This window comes from Sorex fumeus, unplaced genomic scaffold (genome assembly GCF_029834395.1).
Source record: "Sorex fumeus unplaced genomic scaffold, SorFum_2.1 ptg000108l, whole genome shotgun sequence".
NCBI lineage: Eukaryota > Metazoa > Chordata > Mammalia > Eulipotyphla > Soricidae > Sorex > Sorex fumeus.
In genome coordinates this window covers 878,863-896,825 of record NW_026606165.1, presented here as the reverse complement: position 1 = coordinate 896,825, position 17,963 = coordinate 878,863, and positions in this window count along the sequence as shown.

Here is a 17,963-nt window from a genome sequence, read left to right as displayed (position 1 = left end):
GGGACTGAGGCTGTTTTGGTTTTATTTGGTTTGTTCATAGTTTGGAGGCCCAACACCAGCAATGCTCAGGGTTACTCCTGGCACTCAGGAATCACTACAACATGATGGTGGGGCTGTATGGAGAGCCAAAGAAAGAATCTTCTTGGGGATTGAGTGGATTGCTCACACTTTGTCTCTGGACCAGGAAGGGTGCAGAGGATTGAACTGACGTGGAAAGTGCAAGGCAAAGTCATTTATTTTCATGTTTTGTTCTCTTCACTGAGCTAGAAACCTTCTGAAGCCACTTTGATATGTCTGTGACCAAGCCATTGAGAAATATTTCCTGTTATGGGCAACCCACACCCCAGCACCTCACATTCTGAGGGAGCCCAAAACTCTACTACAAGGAAGAGTCAGCATGGATACAGCAAGATACAGCTCAGAAACCCCCCACGTTGGGGTGAGGGAATCCCCCAATAAGGGACTGGGGCTCTTTTGGTTGTATTTGATTTTTTTATAGTTTGGGGGACACAAATCCAGCAACAGCAGAGGTTCTCCTGACGTTGAATTCAGGAATCCGGCATGATGGTGGGGCTGTATGGAGAGCCAGAGAAAGAACCGGGGCCTGTGACTGCAAGCCATGAACACTAACCGCTCTGCTCCCGCTGCAGCGACCCAAGTGGCTTGCTTGATACTTAATGACCCTATTCCTAACATTGAAGCAAAGAACTGGGCTGGAAATCTAAAGCGTGGTAAAGGTGGGCTGCGGCAGTTCTGGCGATACACCACGAGATGGCGCTGTGGGCGTTTCTGTCCCTCTCCCGGATCGTTTCTTTGTTTTATTTATTTATTTATTTATTTATTATTAGTGAATCACCACGAGGTACAGTTGTAGACTTACAAATTTTTGTGCTTGGATTTCAGTTATACAATTATCGAGTATCCATCCCTCCACCACCACTGATCCCAGTTAGTCCTTCCCATTCCCATCCCCCCTATCCCACACTGCCTCTGTGGCAGTGCATTCCTTTTTGTTCTTTCTCTTCTTTTGGGGGCTGTGGTTTGCAAATGAGGCAATGAGTGTCAATCATGTTCGGTCTATAGTTAACTTTCAGCATGCATCTCCCATCCTGGGAGGATCCTCCCAGCACCCTTTATTTGGTGCTCCCTTCTCGATCTGAGCTGCCCTTTTCCCTAGCGTGTGCGGCTGGCCTCCGTGCCATGGAGTAAACCTCCTCGCACCTGTCTCGGCTATTCTTGGGTGTTAGTCTGAAAGAAAGGGACAGACATAGAAAGATTGCTTTCATCTGGGGAACATAAATTAACAAAACGTGCTCTTTTCTCTAAGAATTTTCCACCTTTGTGTTTGCTTCAGTGTTCAGTATGGGGTAATAAAGGATCAAGCAAGCCTCTTCCACAGGTGCAGCAGTAGGAAGGAAAGCCTGCGGTTGCTTGCCTTTCACTTGAGTAATCTGTGTTCGATTCCAACCTTCAGATCTTTGTGGGGTGGATAGCTGAATCGCCTTGGGGGTCGAGTGGGTTGCCCTAGCTTTGACTCTAAACCTGGAGGGGTGCAGAAGATTGAACTGAAACTTTAATGAGCAAGGCAAGGTTATTTTCTCACATTAATTGTTCTTTTCTCTCTGTACAAGAAAGGTTCTGAATGCACCCTGTGATGCCTGTGACCGAGCCCTTTGAATGTTTCCTTTTATGGGCAACCTACATCCCATCACCCCACATTATGAGGATACTCTGTCTTCTACACCGTAGTGGGGAATGGAAGAATATACAGTTCTGACATCCTCAAGTCGGGGTGATGGAATTCGCCATCAAGGAACTGAAGCTCTGTGTTTTACTTTTCTTTCTTGTTTGTTCCTTTATGGTTGTGGCCACACCCGGATATGTTCAGGGCCTTCTCCTGCCTCTGCACTCCATACTCACTATGTACATGACTGAAGAACCATAGGGGAAGTCTATGACTATACCTGGGTCCTTTAGATGCAAGGCAAAAGCCCTATCTGCTCTGCTCCCGTTGCAGCAGCCCAAGTTGCATGCTGGATCCTTACAATGACCCCATACTTTATATTTAAGCAAGGAGAAGATCTGAAAATCTTAAACGTGGGAAAATTTGGACCACAGAAGTTATGCTGAAAAGCCATGGCATGGAGCTGTGAGCAATCCCGTGCCTCTCCAGGCCCATTTTTCTAAGAATTTTCACCCTTAGGTTTGCTTCTGTGTTAAGTATGGGGTAATTAAAGATCAAGCACGGAGCTTCAAACGGGCAGTGGTCGGAGAACCTTGAGGTTGCGAGTCTCTCACATGGGTGACCAGCATTCGATTCCCGCCTTCAGATCTTGTGGGATATATGGCTGAATCACCTCTGGGGTTGAGTGGGCTGCTCCATCTTTGCCTCTAGACCAAGAGGAGTGCAGAGGATTTAACCTGACGTGGACAGAGCAAGGCAAAGCTGCAAGGCTGGAGCAATAGCACAGCGGGTAGGGCGTTTGCCTTGCATGCGGCCGACATGGCCGACCTGGGTTCGATTCCTCCACCCTCTCAGCAAGGAAACAAGAGTATATTGCCCACATGGCAAAGCCTGGCAAGCTACCTGTGATGTATTCGATATGCCAAACACAGTAACAAGTCTCACAATTACTGGCCCCCCCTTGAGTAAATCAATGAACAATGGGAGGACAGTGACTGTGACACTCTGAGCTAAAAAACATCTGAAGCCACCTTTTTATGTCTGTGACCAAACCATTTAGAAATATTTCCTGCTATGGGCAACGCACACTCATCACCCTACGTTCTGAGGGTACCCGACCCGCTTCTACGAGGAAGAGGCAGCATGGATACAGCAAGATACACCTCAGAAACACCCACGTTGGGGTTAGCTAATCCTACAATAAAAGACTGAGGCTGTTTTGGTTTTATTTGGTTTGTTCATGGTTTGGGGGCCACAAATCCAGCAACCCGCAGAGGTTCTCCTGGCTCTGTACTCAGGAAGCACTCAGGCATGATCGTAGGGCTGTATGGAGAGCCAAAGAATGTGAGAGCTTTCTTTCAATTGGGTAACCTGGGTTCGATTCCAGTCTTCATATCTTGTGGGATACATAACTGGACTCACTACAATCAGTGCTCCTCTCCCACAGTCCAGGGCCTTCTCCCCTGGGGCGGTTTGTGCCCATGGACTGAGCAGAACAGTCTCTGAGTAGCTTGTGCCAGGGGAGCTCTTGTTTGCAGCATGGACGCTTACTTCCTACTGGTAACCTACAGAAGACATCCCACTTGTCTTGGCATCCTCATGGGGCTGAAGGCATAACTGCTCACTCGAGATTTTGTCACAGTGTGCATGACCAGAAGAATTCCACCTGGGCTGTTGCTACCCGAAGAAAAGCAGAGAAGGATTCCAATTCCTGTGCTGTGCCTGATAGTTTTCTCGTCAAAAAAATTCTAGATCTGCAGGTTGGTTTCTAACATTTACCCGACTCGGTTGCAATTCTGACATGTGGATGGATTTCCAGGCAACGACTTGACATTTCAGCAAGATGGACAAGCAAAATAGACCGACGGCAGGTCACAGAGCTGTGTAATTTTTTTCCAACATAAAGAACAGAAACAGTAAGTGTAAATAACTCCCTCTGCAGAAAATTGAAGCACCAGTTTAGAGTGAAAATAAAAGGGGCCCGAGACTGGGTTTGGTACTAACTTATTGTGGAGCATAGTGGGATAGCTTAGTGGGATACATGTGCGAAGGCAATGATGCATCCTCACAGAGCCGAGACAGACCTTTGAAAATATCTCACCTGAAGCAGATTCCTCTCGAGGATCAATGAGTTTTCTGTTATCTTGTTCTATTTACTTAGGTGGGGAGAGGCTCACACCAGCATGCTCACGGATTCCTGCTGCGGGGACTCCCGGGGCCGAGAGAGATAACCACGAAAACACCACCTTTCTTCGAACACTCTTGAACTTATTCACCAACGTGGCTTGGCACATGCCTCAGGCAACCGCAAGCGAACATCCGAGCTGGCAAAATAATGCAGAGAAGCCATCAAGGATGACCTCAAAGACAGGAGAACAGCAATGCTGGTAGATGCGGCAGAAGCCAGGAAAAGCATTCGTAATGCCCGCCTGTCCTTCACCAACTACAAGACCAAGATGACTGCCCTCCGACATCCTGATGGATCTATCACATCTTCCAGAAGGGCAATGGAGAAGATTATTCATGACTTCTACTCAGATCTCTTTGATAGCCAAGTCCACTTGCCCACATACCACATTCTGCATGATTGACATATCGTTGCCAATGTTCTCCTTTCCAAAATTCAACAAGTCATCTCATAGATAAAGAAGCAAAGAGCACCTGGGCCAGACAAGATCAGACCTGAACACCTAAAGAAATTACCATCAATACTCATAAATGCACTGGCTCGGCTCTTCACACGCTACCTGTCTGAATGCAAGGTTCCATCCCAATGGAAAACCAGCAAGACAGTACAACTATACAAGAAGGGAGACATCCACAACATTGGCAACTATCTCCCAATCTGCCTATTGTCTGTCATCTGCAAACTGTTCACTCTAGCCATCCTGAATAGGATTAGCAGAACACTAGATGGAGAACAACCATGTGAACATGCCGGGTTCCGAAAAGGATTCAGTACCGTCTACCATATCCACACGATTACTAAGCTCATTGAGGCTTCTCAGGAGTTCAATATGCCGCTCTGTGTAACATTCATTGATTTAAAGAAGGCCTTTGATTCTGTTGAGACGGAAGCGGTCATAGAAGCCCAAGCTAATCAGGGTGTACAAACTCAATACATCAGGATCCTCCGTGAGCTCTATTACGGATTTACTACCAGGATCTCACCATTATACAAAGAAGTAATCATCCATGTCAAGAGAGGGGTTCGGCAGGGTGATACTATTTCACCAAAACTCTTCAGTGCCACCCTCGAGAACATCATGCGATGACTGGCATGGGAAGGAATGGAGTGAAGATAGATGGTCGGCAACTACACCCCCTCCACTTTTCTGATGACATCGTTCTAATAACACCAAACATCAGCGAAGGGGCACAAATGCTGACCTACTTTGACCGTGACTGTGGAAAGGTTGGACTAAAGGTAAATGTTACGAAGACAATGTTTATAAGAATCAGCCTCGTTCCTGACGATCCATTCGCTCTCATTGGAACCATCATCTCCGAATGCAACAGATATATATATACCTAGTTTGAGAAAGCAACATGATGAATGACCTGGCACCTGAGTTACGCAGGAGGAAGAGAGCAGCTTGGAATGCCTTCAAAAGAGTTGAAGAAATAACTAAGAGGAAAAAGAACCTCCAGCTATGAGCAAATCTCTTCGACTCCACTGTTCTTCCTCCATTAACATATGCCTTAGATACCTGGGCCCTACGGAAACAGGATGAGAAAGCTATTTGTGTCTCTCAAAGAGGAATCAAAAAAGCTATGCTTGGAATATTACACATCACTCAAATGAGAGCTAGAATCCGGAGTTTTAATCTCCATCAACGGTCAAGAATCAGGAACACTGTCTCATCTCCCAAGGCATCAAAAATCAGATGGGATGGACACGTAATGAGGTTTACAGACAACCACTGGCCTAGAGCCATTACTGACTGGATTCCATGGGACGTCAAAAGATCACGTGGACGCCCACCTACAAGATGGTCAGACTTCTTTTTCAATACCCTGAATGATTGGTTTAGGACTCTGCATGCTCCTAGAATGAACAGATGCCTTTGGGCTACACTAGCACACAACAGGCATGCATGGAGACGTTCCTGGCACTCACTCGAATAAATCGATGGATAAAGGGTGATCAAGTTATCAAGTGATATATTTTTTAGGTTTTATAATTACTGCTTTTATGCAGCAACATGATAGGAACGGAAGATACTGTCTTGAGTGAAGTTAGCCAGAAAAAGAAAAAAAAACAGGATGATGTCACTCATCTTTGGAATACAGAACACTGGATGTGGAAATGCACTGTAAAGGGGCTGCTTCAATCATCCCTGATTCCAGTGTTTAGAGAGAAGCCGGACAAAGAAGGAAAGAAATTTGGGGTGGAAGAGAACCAGAAGTTTACAGGGATCAGGGATTCATTTATGCCAGTGACATGAGTGAGGGGTGTAGCCATTTACCCAAAACACAGATGTAACAGAACTGAAAACTAGAGAACTAAGCTGTAACCACTGAAACCTAGTCATGTGCTTGTCCAGATGACAGGCGGGGGTAGAGTGGGGACTGGGGTGGGGAGGGAATATGGGAACACGGGTGGAGGGAAGCTGATGCAGGGATTGGTGTTCAATTAGTGTATGCCTAAATACAACTACCAATAATTTTGAAAATACTGGCACTTTAATGAAAACTTTAAAAGCAATACAATAAAATAAATTTCCATATTTCAGCACCCACTGAGGTTAAAGACCCTCTAGACCCAGCATTAAAAGGTAAAGGTAAAGGTAAAGGCCCTCCCGTTGATCGTCGATTTGCTCGAACGGGCCCAGTAACGTCTCCATTGGAGACTTTGTTGTTACTGTGTCTGGCATATCGAATACTCTCGGTAGCTTGCCGGGCTCTCCGAGAGGGGCAGAGTAATCGAACTCGGGTTGGCCATGTTGGCCGCTTGTAAGGCGAACACCCTACCCGCTGTGCTATCGCTCCGACATTTTTCCTGTGATGCTGAGACCATAGATGTGGTTGTGGAGATGGAGCCAGACCCCACTTTTCAAGTCGCATGCTCGGTCCACTGAGCACTCCAATGGCATAATAGTTAGTTTCAACAAGACAATCTTAGAGCACACTTGTATGCAATATCCCCATTCCCTAAAGAAATTGCTGTAATGCCACATCTGAACCTGTGATTTGAGTTCTAAAATCAAACAAAATGCACAATGAGAATTAGTCCAATGTTGAATGGAATGCAGTTGAATGACCAAGCAGGTAGAGGACATCTCCATAGTTCTCACAGTCCAAGCAAGCCTACAGAAAGGGAAAATCTGCGGGAAGTGTTGCTGGGAGGAGCTCGGAAATCCCCAAAAAAGCCTTTAGGGTTTTATTTTAATCAGACCCAGTGATGCTTGGGATACCAAAGGGGATGCTGGACATTGAAGGTAGGTGGCATCTGTAAGGCAAGCACCCTCCGTGATGCACTAATGTTCTGGTTCTAATTAACTTCACTATGGGCTCACAGTCACAATTTAACATACACACAATAAACCATTTTTGGTGCGTACTAGCGTACAGCAGGTAGGCCTTGCATGAGGCTGATAGGAGTTGATCCCTGAGCACTGCCGAAAGCAACTTACGAGAACCAACAGGAATAATTGCTGAGCATCCCCCGGCCCCAAAACAAAAGAAAACTCAATTTCTCATTATACTCAGAAGACCAAGGCAATGATCCAAAGGCAAAGATAAACATGGTGTCAGATTGACAGAGTGGGGTTCAGAAAGAGCACCCAGCCCTTTAGGTGTACAGTCAGGCTAGTTATACAGCCAGGAAAACAAGGGCCTTAAAACACATGGACTACTCGACATACCTGACAGATGAGGAAGAATGACCACAAAGTCAAGAATGCAAAGCACAGGATTTCTCCGTAATGAACAGCTCTGGGGAGAAGACACCCCTACCCCATGCCACACCCCCACATCACATGTTCTAGGGATGAGAAGGGGACACTCAATGTCCAATGAGCAACTCAAAGATGTTCTGGACTGGAGGACTCCTGGGTTGGCCACATGCAAGACAAGCATCCTACTTGCTCTACAATTGCTCTGGCCATTTCTAAATAAATGGGAGAAAACGGGAAAAAATGGGAGAGCAATTACAAAACTCAGGTTTAAGTCTTGGTCATACAATGAAAGACCCGTCCCTTCACCGTGCCCATTTTCCACCACTAAAAACCCAAGTATACTGCCATTTCACAGCCTCCTCCTACCTGTGGGGCAGATAATTTCCACATTCTTCTCTCTACTTTGATTACATTCAATATTTTGACACGAGACCCACCATTATTATTTGGGATTTTACTCCAGCACTCAGATCTGGCGAAAACGCAACAATAGACATTTTTTTTCGATTGCTGGTTATAAATAACATATGATTTTGGAATTCTGAAATTTTAACAACTAAATCTGGAGAGATTACTGCCAAAACCTGCTGGGTTCCGAGATTTGTCCCTGAGTCTCTGGGATTATGGCCAATAAACAGCTTTATCACAAGCCAGAGAGGTGGTTCGTGGGAATGACTTAGGCTCTTGTTGGGGTGGGGAGGAATTGACCGGCTCCACCTCATCCTGAGAGGCCCCACGTATCTTTGTGAGTGTGGGCCCAAACCTGACCTTCCAAAGGCCTTTGGAGGATGGGGGCCACCAAGCCGCCAGGCGAGAGCAGTTGGGGGGACAGCACCAATTCCCCCTGGTGTGGACCAGGGACAGTAACCTACTGCAGGGTACAGACACATTTCTGCTAAAACACGCTTGGTTTCGAGATTTGTCTCTGAATCTCTGGGATCATGGTCATTACGCACCTTGATCACAAGCCACAGAGGTCAATTGTAGGTGCCAGACAATCCGGGGTTTTATTTGGGGTGGGGAAAAAAGGGCTGGCTCTACCACCATCCTGTTAGGCCCTGCATGTCTCCTCACTGCAGTCCCAAACCTAACCATCCAGAAGCCCTCAGAGATGGCGGCCACTAAACCACCAGGCACGAAACCTATTCCTACCTGAAATACCCAGCTTTGGTAACCTATTGTGGGGACCAGACACATTTCTGCTGAAAGCCGCTGGGTTCCGAAATTTGTTTCTGAGACTCTGGGATCATGGACGTTAAACAGAGTGATCAAGAGCCAGAGAGTCCATACATGGGCAGCGACTCGGGGTCTCTGTGAGGTAGGGAGGAAAGGGCAGAGTCCACCCCAATCCCATGAGGCCTCACATGTCTTGTCACTGCAGGCCCAAACCTGTCTGTCCAATGGCCTCTGGAAGATGGTGGCCACCGAGCCACCAAGTGGGATCAGGTGGAGAGACACACCCTTTCCCCCTTGTGGTGGTCTGTCGCTGATAGCTCATTGTGGGTACCGGGCGCATCTCTGCAAAAAGCCGCTGGGTTCCGAGATTTGTCTCTGAGTCTCTGGGATCATAGCCTTTAAGGAGTTTGATCAGGAACCAGAGAGACCTTGCCTCCAATTATATAGCTGAGCAGGAAATGGTTTGTTGGTGTGTCTTGCACATACCTAACTTTGGCTGTTTACTTTCTTGGAAGACTTTGACCAAAGTTTTTGGAGTGTGGCCAAAGGCACAGCAGCAATTTTGGAGTCTCTGGACGTCTGACGGTGCCATCAGGCTGCTGATGCAGTCGCCTTACAGGCACAGATTGATGGGCTGTGGTACCATACTCCCGGGAAGTAGAAATTCTATATAGGAGAAAAAAACACCAATAGTGGGGTTGGAATCACTGTGAAGCGACTAGGATGCTACTCTTGCTGACTCAGGTCAAACCTCTCCATCCTATAGGTACCCAGCAGCAGCACAGAATAATTCCTGAGATGCACAACCAGAAGTAAACCTTGAGCATCAAAGAATCCCTTCCAACTCCCCTGAATAAAAACAGCTATTAAAATTAATCCAAAGAGGGGCTGAAGTGATAGCAGAGCGGGTAGGAGGTTTGACTTGCAAGTGACCAACCCGGGTTCGAATCCCAGAAACAATATGGTCCCCTGAGCTTTACCAGGAGTAATACCTGAGTGCATAAGTCAGGAGAAACCCATGTGAAACGCTGAGTGTGACCCAAAAAGCAAAAAAATATATATATATATATAATCCAAAGAATAAATTTTCAAGGCAAATACCTCTCACTTGTCCAAACACACCCCAAAGACCCACACCCAGCACTGAAGCCAATGAAAATGACCGACGGCAAAAGTGTCCCGAAAGGGGCTGCCCATGAACATATCTGAAGTTTCGATAAGTGTTATGTCCAGTCCAGAGGCTCCAAACAGGGTCCTTCACAGTCTCCAGTAGGGAGGAATGAGATGACCAAGACCCCCACTTTTTGCAGGCTACTCACACCAAGGCCTGAAATGCATGTGCCCAACCTCCAGTGCCATCTTGGACCTGGATCGATCGTAGCTGCAGGGACCCTCAGGATAACGCACCCTCACCCATGACACCTGAGCCACAGAACAGCACCCAATGCACCACTCAAAAGCTCCACATCCACTAAAGCCTGGATATCCAGAACAAGTAAGAAACAAGCGTGAATGCACCATACAAGCTGGTGTGACCTGGCGCTCAAATTGCCAAACCAGGATTTGCAGGGTGCTCAAGCATTCCAAATCCTAACACAGGAAAGACTGAAGAATGAAGGTTTACCTATTTTTCCATTTTCAAAGTATTCAATGCTGCATCTTGGTTGATTTCTGCCATAATTCCCGCTAACCAGACCCTCTGGGCCAAGCCAGAAGCATAGCAAACAATAACAGAGTAGTGAGAAATGACAGCTCTGAGCAGGAGGGTGTTTCTGTACCTGTTTATTCAGTCAACTTCGTCCTTATTTTCATCACCATGACCCATTATTTACAAGTTAATACACAAGCAATTCCAAGCACAAGAACACTGGCATAGGTGCAGCCCGGGTGAAAATCAGCAGGCTTCAGCAAAGGACTTCCCACATTCCATACAAATATACGGTTTCTCTCCACTGTGAATTCTCCTATGTACAGTTAATTGTGAGGATGAAGTAAAGGTCTTTCCGCATTCCTTACATATATATGGTTTCTCTCCAGTGTGAAATCTCCTATGTACACAAAGGTGTGATGCTTCAGCAAAGGACTTCCCACATTCCTTACATATATTACGGTTTCTCTCCAGTGTGAATTCTCCTATGTACATTAAGGTTTGAGGCTGTAGCAAAGGCCTTCCCACATTCTTTACATATATACGGTTTCTCTCCAGTGTGAATTCTTCTATGTTCAGTAAGGCTTGAAGCTCTAGCAAAGGCCTTCCCACATTCCTTACATATATATGGTTTCTCTCCAGTGTGAATTCTCCTATGTACACGAAGACTTGAAGCTTCAGTAAAGGACTTCCCACATTCCTTACATATATATGGTTTCTCTCCAGTGTGAATTCTCCTATGTCCACGAAGGCTTGAGGCTTCAGCAAAGGACTTCCCACATTCCTTACATATATATGGTTTCTCTCCAGTGTGAATTCTCTTATGTACACTAAGTCTTGAGGCCAAAATAAAGGCCTTTCCACATTCCTTACAAACATAGGGTCTTTCTCCAGTGTGAATTTTCCGATGTTCACAAAGTCTTGAGGCCAAAGCAAAGGCCTTTCCACATTCCTTACATATATACGGTTTCTCTCCACTGTGAATTCTCCTATGTACACTAAGTGTTGAAGCTACAGCAAAGGCCTTTCCACATTCCTCACATATAAACGGTTTCACTCCAGTGTGAATTTTCCTATGTACACTAAGTCTTGAGGCTACAGCAAAGGCCTTTCCACATTCCTTACATATATATGGTTTCTCTCCAGTGTGAATTCTCCTATGTACAGTAAGTCTTGAGGATTCAGCAAAGGCCTTCCCACATTCCTTACATATATACGGTTTCTCTCCAGTGTGAATTCTCCTATGTACAGTAAGTCTTGAAGCTTTAGCAAAGGCCTTCCTACATTCCTTACATATATACGGTTTCTCTCCAGTGTGAATTCTCCTATGTACAGTAAGTCTTGAGGATTCAGCAAAGGCCTTCCCACATTCCTTACATATATACGGTTTCTCTCCAGTGTGAATTCTCCTATGTACAGTAAGTTTTGAAGCTTTAGCAAAGGCCTTCCCACATTCCTTACATATATACGGTTTCTCTCCAGTGTGAATTCTCCTATGTACACTAAGTCTTGAAGCTCTAGCAAAGGCCTTTCCACATTCCTCACATATAAACGGTTTCATTCCATTGTGAATTTTCCTATATACACTAAGTCTTGAGACTACAGCAAACATCTTCCCACATTCCTTACATATATACGTTTTCTCTCCAGTGTGAATTCTCCTATGTATACTGAGGCGTGAGGATTGAGTAAAGGCCTTTCCACATTCCTGACATATATATGGTTTCTCTCCAGTGTGAATACTTCTATGTATACTGATGCCTGAGGATCGAGTAAAGGCATTAGCACACTCCTGACTTATATAAGGCTTCTCTCCACTATGAGTTTTCATAGGTCTATTAAGACTAGAGGACTGAATAAAGGCCTTCCCACATGTCTGATATTCATGAGGTTTCTCTCCTGTATGAATTCTCCTATGCATAATAAGATGTGATGAGTGATCGAAGGCCTTCACACATTCTTCACATGCAAAGGTTTCGCTCCTGAATTTATATTCATATAGTCATGATGGAGTAACCCTTGACTCACACTTTGTTCTTGGGGCTGACTTTTCTGGGGATTCTGTCCACTGTGGTTTTCTAAGGGAACACCACAGTGCTGAGAACATGGGAAGACTCCCCCACATTCCATACACATAGATGGGTTCTGCTCACGTTGACTGTGGTTGAGGGTATGTTGCTGTGAGGGACTCACTATAAACAGTGCTTCTCTCCCTAGCAGGTGCCCCAGTGGGGAATTTTGTGTCTCTGAACTGAGAATAACACACTCCAAGGAACTTTCTCCAGGAGAGGGCTTCTTCAGAGTGAGGTAGCTCTCACCATTCTGATCACCCTCAGAAGACATCCCGCCTGTATCGTCGTCCTCATGGGGCTGAGGGCAGGATTGGTCACTAGAGACATTATTATACAGTGCAGGATCAGAGACACTCCACTCGGGGTGGCAGCTTTCCTGTGGAACAACAGAGGATTGTAATTATTGACTTATTCACTGAGTCTTCCTGTCAAAAAACTGAGCCCTTCAGATGTGGTTTCACACAAATGCACTGCACAAATGCAATTACTGACATATGAATTGTCTTACTATTGAATAACTTCATGTTGCTGTAAATTGGACGCACAAAATTGATGGATAGAGAGTCAGTAAATTCTGTGACTTTCCCCACTTTAAATTAATGAAGGAAAACAACTAGAAATAATTCCTTCTATAGAAAATGGACACATCCATTTCAAGAGAAAATGAAATACATCCACAGTGGGTTTGGTTAAAGCTCAGAGTGGAACCTCTGATGCAGGGGTGAAGACTACGCTGTATCATCACACAGCTGAGACAGACCACCTGGCCATTGCTAAGCTCTCACCACAAGTTATTGCTTTCACAATCAACAATTTTTTTTTCTTTCTGTTTTGTAGTTTCTATTTATTGGGGGTTGGGTGGGCGGAGGAGCACACCACGCAGTATCTAGGATCAGTTCTCTGGGTCTATGGTGTCTATAAGGCGTGCTGGGTAAGGACCATCCATCTCTGTGCAAAGCAAGTATATTTCTCACTGCACCATCTCTAGGGTGCACAAATTAGCTTTCTAAACAACTACCACTCTCAAGCAAATCAAAACTCACATTATTTTTATACATGGTTGGTTTCAGCACCTCTTGAATCTAAGGGTCCTCTACTCCAAGCATAAGGCTTTGGAATTCCTTCCTGCCATTCCCAGCCTTCCACCTTAACAATCACATACTTGGTCCACTCCTGCTGGCATAATAATAGTTATTCTGAATTAGTGAATCTTACCAACTCACTCTTAATTGCGGACCCCATTCCCAAATCAAAGTGCTGTAATGCCAAATCCTGAAGCCGCGGATTCAGTTCTGAAACTGAACAAAACATGCAGTTCAAGCACTTGTCCAAAAATGTAGCAAAATGATGCCTGTAGTTAAGAGTACATTTCTGTTATTCTCAATGTCCAAAGAGTCCCACACTAAAGAAAAGATTCGATAGCGGAAAAATGTGAGGATCTTGGCAACTCTACACTAGGTATTGTTTTTGTTTTTGAGCAGACCTGGTAATGTTAGGAGAACCAGGTTATTGAACACATTATTGAAGAGATCACCTTCAGGCACTGCAAGGCACTCCCTGCTGTACTATCGTTCAGATTCAAACTAGCTCTGTTATGGTCTTACTTATTCGAAAGACATGGAAGCAAATTATAGGATCGTTCTGTGACTTACAGTCAAGGTGAATGAAGAGCAGATAGTGAGTCGCCAGTCTCAGCAGCATGTTGCCTACATGCTCAGCGCACCCATACACTGCACAGGGCCTGAGCCAGGAAGGGTACTCAGACACTCACCCGCACACATGCCTCTCCTCCCCGACCTCAGGGGTCCTCCTTCCAGCCAGGAGATCACCGCAGGCTTCATCCCAGAGTGCCCTGCCCCGACAGAGACAGAGGCATGGATAAGTCACAGGGAAAAGGTGACAGGTAAATCCCCATGTTTTCCTGATATAACTGGGCAAATATTTGAAAAGCATGAACAGGATGTTCATTTCCAAAATGCTACATATTTCTACTTATTCAAGAGTTAAGACCCAAGAAAATATCACAAATACTCTAGACCTGGCCTTGTGTATGGCCGACAGGGGGACGTTCAGCATAATATGTTGTCGTTTTTTGTATTGTTTGGGGTCTCACCTGGCAATGCTCAGGGGTGACTCCTGACACTGTATTCATAAATCACTGCTGCTGGTGCTCAGGAATGACATGGGTTGCAGGGGATTTAACCCATGTGCGCTGCTTGCAAGAAAATCACTTTCCTCCCTGTACTGTCTTTCTAGGCCCAGCAGCACATGAAGTTTCCTGAGTCCCTCATGAACTCATCACGAATTTCAGTAAAACTAAATGCATAATAAATCTGGAAATGGTCAAGGGTGGCAAGAGACCCTTATTTTTTTAAGCTAAAAAATGTATCCAGAAAGAGAGCACAGCAGGAGTTTCTCACGGACAATGCAGTTGCGATACCAGATATCTCCTAGGGTCCCTCATGCCAGCCAGGAGTGATCCCTGAGTGCAGAGTCCAGGAGCAAACCCTAAGTTCTGCTGAAGTGTCACAAGAACCATTAGAATTAAATCAAAGCAGTGAAATAGGGCAGCGTCTAATGAGTTGAGAGACGAGATATCAAATCCCCTGTGGTGGGAAAGAGATAAAAGTAAAAGTAAAGTAAAGGCCCTCCTGTTGATCATCGATTTGCTCGAGCGGGCCCAGTAACGTCTCCATTGGAGACTTTGTTGTTACTGTGTCTGGCATATCAAATACTCTCGGTAGCTTGCCGGGCTCTCCGAACGGAAAGAGATAGTACAGCAGATAAGACAGAAGCGCTGCACACACATGTGGGTGTGATCCCAGGCAGCCCATATGGTCTTGGAGCAAGGCCAGGTGTGGATCCTGAATACACAGGCAGGAATAATCCCTAATCCCTAAGGAAAAAAGAAAATGCAAAGACCGTTGACTGACTGGTGCAAAAGTACTGGGGGTGAGGCACCAACATTTTAAGTTGCCAAGAGGTTTCAGTCCATGGTACCCCATGGCCCCTGAGCACTCTTAGGAGTCATCCTTTAGCACAGAGCCAGGAGAACTGTGGACTGTGCCCCCAAACAAAGCAACAGCAAAACCAATTAAACATACAAAAGTTCGTGTAGTATACAAAGTAAATTGATACAACAATGGATGGATCTATTTAAAGGACCTGAGCGATAACTGGGCAGATAGGGATCGATCTTCCAATGGACACAGTCGAAACAGGTTGATCTGAATCACCCCATAGGGTCTGGCAACCCCAGAAGAGTAATTCCTGAGAACAAAGCTGAGAGTAAGCCCTGAGTATACACAGGTGAACCCTAAAAAAAAATAGAGAGAGAAGAGCTACTGCACGGCTGTCCAATATCCCAGCGTGTCACAGAGCTACTGTTGGACACACAGCTGCCTCCCAACCCCAGGGAGCCCACGTGGGTCTCTTCAGACACGGTTGGCTCCACATTTCTCTCACCGACAGCCTGCAGATGCTGGTAGGTCTCCAGCATCACGTCCCTGTAGAGCTTGCGCTGAGAGGCCTCCAGGCATGACCATTCCTCCAGGGTGAAGTTCACAGCCACGTCATTGAAGGTCACTGTGTCCTGAGTCAGCAAATGGAGAGGGTGGGAGTCAGAATACATCTTAGCCTCATTCTCACTATTCTGAGGCCAGGACCCAGGGTCCTATATTGTCGCTGGGCCTCTACCCTCCGAATGAACCAGCCTCCATGCACACGCATGGCTGACTGGCCCCAGAAATCACATAAGGCAGCTGGATCTGCTAAAGTGGGAGGACGTCATTCAGAAGGTTCTTGGATGTATCTGCCTTTCCTGGTAACCCCAGGGCCAATTCGAGCACCACTGGTCCAGTGAGCACTGTAGAGAGGATCACCTGATCACAGACTTGTACAATCCAAAAGACTATCCCTGGGTGTAGCAAAAAACACTGCATGCTCACCACTGCACCCCCACAGCACATGACCACTAGGATTGAGAACTTGACAGTCCATATAGACAACTACTTAGAGCAGTGCATGGCATGTGTGCCTGTAGGAACTCACTGCTCAGGACCACCCCAAATCCCGCTCAAAGAAGGTAGAAATTTCTTTACCCAAACATCTCTACTGGCCTCAGAGATCCTTGGCTCTTTCTCCTTGGGATCAGAGCATGCCCAGAAATCCACACACAAGATTATGTGAACGTAAGACTATATGACCGAGCAGGTAGTCTCTCCAAAGTAGGAAGGACAAAACAGGAGAAAAGCAAGTCTGGGGGCCCAAGTCACTGTAGTTGCTAGGGCCCAAACGGGGTCAACACACCCCAGGGTGCTCTGAGGCCTGTCACTTTTGAATCCAGAGCACAGAGTCAAGAGGAGAGCTGATGACAAAAACAATGCAAAAGAAGCCGAAGCAGCAGGTTGGTGTAACAGGACAGCATGTAGAACTAGCAATCCCCGACATCCCATATGGTCCCACAAGCACTGCCAGGGGCAATGCAAGAGTGCAGCACAAGGAATGATTGTGAGAATCCTTGCTCTGCCACCCCTAATAAAACAGAACACCCAAAATGAAACCTTTGGACCTCCAGCATCCCATTGGTCACCTAGACCTGTCAGGAATGAGCATTGAGTACTGAGCTTTGAGTACTCCTCATGCACCACTGGGTCGGCCCCAAAGCCAAATCAAACAAAACAAACATATACAAAAGCAGCTTCAAACAGCAGAATGGGACGGTCCGATTGGAAGTCTCATCTTGGAATCCGTCCAAAAGAAACTCAAAACAGAAGGCTCAGGAAGCCTGGGCACTCCTGGTACTACCTCATGTCATTCTATCCGTCTACTCCTACCTGGGAACGGTTTATCAGAAGCTGCGTCACCATCTTCTCCTGTCACTGTTGTTCTGCGGATCAATAGGAGGCTCGAGGTGTTGTCTGCTCAGGGAGAGAGGAAGAGTCACAGGTGCTTTGCAGCTTGATGTGAGGGAGCTGAAATTCATGATCCAGAGAAAGAACACCAGTATTGTAATTAGAAGGCAATAATGTGAACTGGGTGCTTGACTAGATGAACTGATCAATCCTCTCCATCCCATATGGCCCCCAGCAGCGCCAGGGATAATACCTGAGCTTAGAGACTCAAGTAAGTCATGAGCATCTCCGCGTATGTGCCCTCTCTCCCCCCCAAAATCTAAAGAAACAAAAATAGCCCCCCAAATACAATTTCATTGGCAAACCTCAGCCACCTGCAAGTCCACCTCCCTCCATCCCCCGCATGAACCGGGATCTCACGGCAGAAAATGAAGATGACAAGCAACAGGTCTCCTGCCATTAGGTGGAGGGGCTGAAGCTCTGCCCCTCAAATCTGGAGATTCTACAGAAGCGAGCTTAGGGCCGATGGTTCAAACATGGGATTGCTGGGAGGGTTGGGACGGCCAAGCCCCTGGCTGAGTCCCACATTCACCTACTGTTGCCTCATCCCAGAGCTGGAGATGATCGTGG